This window comes from Rhopalosiphum maidis, chromosome 3 (genome assembly GCF_003676215.2).
Source record: "Rhopalosiphum maidis isolate BTI-1 chromosome 3, ASM367621v3, whole genome shotgun sequence".
In the NCBI taxonomy this organism is placed as follows: Eukaryota; Metazoa; Arthropoda; class Insecta; order Hemiptera; family Aphididae; genus Rhopalosiphum; species Rhopalosiphum maidis.
Window position 1 is genome coordinate 45877906 of NC_040879.1, and position 6000 is coordinate 45883905.

At 25.8% G+C, this 6000-nt stretch overlaps 1 pseudogene; it reads right to left on the bottom strand.

Moving 5' to 3' along the window:
• Positions 1–5324: 5324 nt before the first annotated feature.
• LOC113559294 lies at positions 5325–5720 on the bottom strand (annotated as a pseudogene).
• Positions 5721–6000: the final 280 nt, after the last annotated feature.

Genomic DNA, 6000 nt, shown 5'->3' on the forward strand with positions numbered 1-6000 from the left:
TTCGTTAAATTATAATGTGTTGTTTGATGTTTCTCCAAAAAAAAAAGACACAAAAAAGGAGCTTTTTACTAGAATAATACAGATAAAGCTGGTGTATTAGGTTAAAAAACAAGTATTTAATTATTTATTTTGAATACAAAATATAAGTTTTTTAATAATTATAGTCCATCAAAAATTTCTTGTGAACCTATTTGTAAAAGAAGAATAATAGTAAAAGAGACTCCAATGAATTCAGGTTTAAGAAAAAATGTTAAAAATGTACTGAAAAAAGTTAATAAAGTTAGAAGGAAGAATAAAAAAATTACTAATATACAGGTATCTTCATAAATAAGCATACTATTTTAAACTGGTTATATTTTCAATTAATACTTTCTTACACTTATAAATATAAAAGTTTATGTGAATATTAAATAGTTATCTCTATATTATTATCCAAGTGGTCTTATAATAATATATTATTACACATACATTTTTATGGTACAAATTACCTATTGTTAAACTATAGGAACTGATATCAAAAATTAAAAGATCAATTGATATAGATACAGCTTATACCTATTATGGAAAAAAATTTTACAAGTGAATTTCTAAAAAAAATAATAATTAATGGAGAAGTTATCCCTAAAGGAAAACGTTATTGTGAGGAAACAAAAAAATTTCAACCTCATTATTTTTTTTATTCTCCTAAAGCATATAATTATGTCCGGTATGTATTATTATGGTTTAATTTTAACATTTGTATACTAATTATATTTATTTTGAAATTTTGTACACAATATTGATATGTTTTAAGTTTACCTAACCCAAGTTCAGTAAGAAACTGGATATCAAATGTGAATTCAAGTGGAATGTTTTTATCTGATGTATTGACAGAAAATGGTAAACTTAATGATGAGAACAAGTACTGCTGTTTAATTCTCGATTCAATGAGTACAAAAAAGGAAATTCACTGGGACAGAGCAAACCATAAGTATTCATTAATTTTTTCAACAAAATAAAATCTATTCATGGCATATTTGTTTTAAGCAAAATTTAATTTAAAATTATATCTTTCATTTTAAAATTCTATAAACACTATTATAGATCTAAAGCAACATTATATTTTAATTAATTCTCATAAAAATGAATATGCAAAATAAGATTTAGTAATTCATATTTTTAAATTTCAATAATTTAATCAAAATTAATTTGGTAGATTTATAAGTTATTGTGATTATGGTAACAATTTAAGTATTGAAGAATGTGAAACACCAGCTTTTTTAATTAGGTTTCGATTATAATTTACGTGTATATGATGGCAATCTGAACAAGTTTTTTTCAATAATTATTGGTTTTATTCTTATCGATGTCGGTTTTACTACAATTTTATCACAATATATTCAGAAATACTATATTGTTGTATAAAAAATTCGAGTACAAGCACGTCACGCATAAACGTCACTTTTCCCCAAAATACTTGTGCTGATGTCTTTTTATCCTTATTTTTGTCGTTTAGATCCTTTATTAGAGAAGACAAAATATATGTGTTACTTAGACTACAAACTTAAAATTCAAACTGTCATCCTTTTAATGTTCACAGCATATTTTTCCATTCAATAGAATAAGCCGTGTCGCCTAGACCCTTTTATCGTGTCACCATCGATATATTATTATTATCATTAATGTGTTGCGACACATATACATGTAGTCAAATTTTCTATACAATGCGCCGGACAAACCGAGTAATACGATACAAATGATGTATTATTATTATTATATTTAGGTATATAAATTTTATCTTTTTAGCCTCCAATACATACGTCATTAGCTATTAATCTTTACTAAACAATATAAATTATTTTATTTATCTATTCATTATCATAATAATACGATTATCTATAAACATATCTAAGTTTTAGGTAATTTATTTCTCCAGAGAACATTATCTTATTCAATCCAATTACTTTTTAAATGACTTCAAATTAAATCGCGTCTACTGCATTAAAGATTTAGGATTTAACTATTCAACTTAATATGTCTGTTTATCCCTTATGTCAATATTGTAGTCAACAGATCTCTATAAACACTTGGGTTTATCATCAGTTATACAAAATTCTTTAAATTTCCAGTTTCCTTTACAATTTGTATTTTGCCCAAGTTCGTCCATCGTTAGAATACGGATCAATAGACTGGAAATCCTTTCTAGCCAAAGATCGGTCGGCCACGTCTTGAATGTGTAAAAAACAAACTGTTAAATTACGCAGCTTATAAATTTAGTATATTTATCATACACCACATGACTACATAAACATAAGACAGGTCCTAAATATTCAAACCTTATCCTCTCACCACGATAATGCAGACTTTGAGTTTCTATCAGCCTTATTAAATGGCTCACTTGACGTACGTGATCTCCTTTCAGCCATACCATTCAGAATCCCAGAATCCCTAACCATTCATCTAGATCCCTGTCTCAATTATATATCCCACCACATAAAACATCATACAGATATAACCACTACTACATAGAACTTAGGCCATGTCCCACACATTTAGATTGTCTCCTATTACTAACACTATTTATTTTTATTTTTCGCGTTTTTGCACCTACCAATACATGTTTATTTTATATATTATTATGTATTAATTAATTTCTTGTATGTTATTTGTTTCATATCATTACTGATTTTGTCAATTTGTTGTATCCATGTTAAACTGCCGTTTTATGTAATAAACTAATAACAATGTTATTAGGAACGTAGACTGATACGAATCTCAACGATATATTAGACATAATTTCACTTTTAAGCATTCGTTGAATTTATCAGTTTTTTTTTTTTTAAATTTTCAATAAAAATTGTCCGAACTTCAGAAGTGTTCAAGAAAATATTTGATTGATAGTCGATAGATTATGCTGTGCATGAAGTATATAGGTAACCTGTTTCATGGCCTACTATTGTTTATTCATTAATGCAGAATAAATAAACTCTAATAAAATTCTAAACATACAAGAATTTTATACATGAGTAATTAAGGAAAAAAGAAAACAGATAAAATTAAATCCAGTTTTGTGTAAATATATCGTATATAATGAAAAAAAAAATAAAGAATACATAAAGAGAAATCATTAAGTATGAACAGTGAAATAAATATGGCCATCAAGGGGAGAATAACATATATTTGGTGCACATATTTAGTGGATAGAATAGTAACGTATTGTCCATATTGTATCCATATAACCACAATATACTATTATATTATAGTATATTATGATATACTAGTATATTTTAATTATTAATTTAGTTATAAATTACAACAATAACCAAAATACATAACTATATTTTATTATTATTTGTATGTTGTATAAAATATTTTCTTATTTATTTATTAGATTGATAAAATTAACTTTTTTTGATTGTAAACATGTAATATTTATGGTCATTATATAGAATAATATAAATATATTGAACAAATAAATTAAATATTAATATTAAAAAAAAAAAAAAAAATTATAAGCCCGACTATTATATATAATCCATAACATTCTTAGTCATACTTAACTTATTGGGTTATTCTGAGCTAAAGTGAAAATATTTGTAAAAAATATTTGACGAGTATTTTTTCTATATAAATTGTTAAAAATACAGAATGCGTTCACCGGTCCACCAATTGCAACACCATCTTCAAAATATGCTGCAAAATTAATCGGAATTAGTTTGGCTGATTGTTTATCAAAAGATTATTTACTCATTTATTTACAATTAATCATATAATTCATTCATATTATGAAGGCAATGTTTTACCCAAGGACTGGAACCTTGATGATTTTCACGGTTTCAGATTCCTTTCAGTTTTTAAAAAAACCAAAATTTTGGTTTCAGTTAATACCGATTTTAATCCTCTTTATTTTTATTTTATACTTATCAATTAAAAACTGTACAAAAAAATTGACATTTTAAGAACTTTATTTAGAGACAGGTATTTGTAGTTAGGTGTACCTACCTATTTTATAATTTAGATAATATATCAATATGATATAATATTAACATTAAAACTATACAAAATAATAAAATATATAATACTATATATTCGTTTGACTATTTATAGATGTTTTAATAAACCATTGAATTCTAAACATTGTAATAGTTCAAAAGACATAACTAGCAAACAAGGATTTCATCCTGACGAAGCAATACAATAACAATATATGTAATTATATTTTTGTAAACATCAATAATATTGCTAAAAAAAATTATTTATTCATATATGTATATGATTAGTAAAACCTAAATAATAATATGTTAGAAATATAATTAGATACCTATCTGTTTTATTAGTCAATATTTAAAGTTTAATCATTTATATAAATAGACAAACATACAAAACATAAATATTATAATATAATGGTAACATAACCAACACTAATACAAATAAATCACTTTAATATAGTATATTATAATTAAGTTGAGGGATATGTACAAAATACAATAACTATAAAAAATAATACATATTAAGATAGTTATTAATTATTATATTATAATATCAATATAACATCCAAAATATATTATATTATATAGTAAACCTACTCTTGAGGATATTTGAGTTACATGATATAACTAATCTTTATATATATAATAATTCTACTGTACGTGTCTATTTTACTGAACTCCTTCTAAACGGCTTGAATGAATTTTTTTGTATGCGTTTGGATGACGCTCTGGATGGTTTAGATTTACAAATCAGCTCGATAAAGTTAATTATTAATGCGCCCCTACATTGTTTAAGAACCTCTGAACAAAATTTCAAGTTTTTTATTTTTAACGGTTGCTAGGATACTAAAATATTAAAAAATAAATAAAAACATAGATATATGTAAGTGCCATATGAATTATCATTAAAAATTTTCGGTTGCTTGGATATATTATGTAAAGAGAAGTCGCTTTTTAACGTTGTTAGGGATAATCTCTGGATCTATTAAACCGATTTTGAAAATTATTTTACCAATATAAAGCCACATTCTTTGTGAGTATCATAGGTATAAATTTAGTCCGATAAAGTTAATTATTAATTACGAAATTAAAATTTTAAAATTAAAATAAACGTATAAATTGTATACATGTATATGTTACGCCGAATTCATGAAATCAGCAACGTTGTCGCCGAATACGTGAAATCAGCAACTCAAAGTGCATAATACTGCCGATTGCGTGAAATCGACAAGACCCTCCTTTAAAAATTATAAAACATAATTTAATTTAATTAAATGTGTAAAACACCAGCAATATAATAAAATAATAAATACATTTTAATGTGTAAAAAAGTGAATAAAAAAAATTGTATTATACTTAAACATTTTGACAAGTATGGCCTAGGTGGCACGCCGAATTACACATCATATTATTTTTTTTACATGTGCAATTCGTACGACAAGTACAACGTCAATAGCGTTGTCCGGTCTCAACTGATCCCAATCTAACAAGTTCCCGTAATAAATGTTCGTTTTGTTGAACGTCTGTAGTCGTTAGGGAACTGTACTTTGTAGCTGCCAAATTGTTCCGCTCCAGCCGTGTGCTTAAAATCCCTTCTTTAGTCCCGATACGAAATTTTCCATCTCTTTCTTCAATGATAACTGCAAGAAGGTTGGCTGCATCTCTTCGCCCTCGATCCACCGACTGAATTGACACTAGCACATTGTCACCAACTTTTAAAGGATGGAGGATGCCTTTGCATCTGCTTATCATTCTTTCCGCTTGACATTTTAAATTTTGAGCTGCAATGTTGCGTCGTTTAAGAGCAGGATGATCGAGTTTCATGTTGGTAGACTCAAAACTCTAAAACATATATAAATTATAATATACAAATAATAAATAATCAATAATTTAAATTAAATTTATTCATAGACTTACTTTGTCAGTATCATTTTCAATATCCAACATTTTTTTCATGGTCTAACGTGAGGGGCACTAAACGTCAAAAATAATCCGGACGTATCCAATTACAATATAAAACAATTCAGTTATA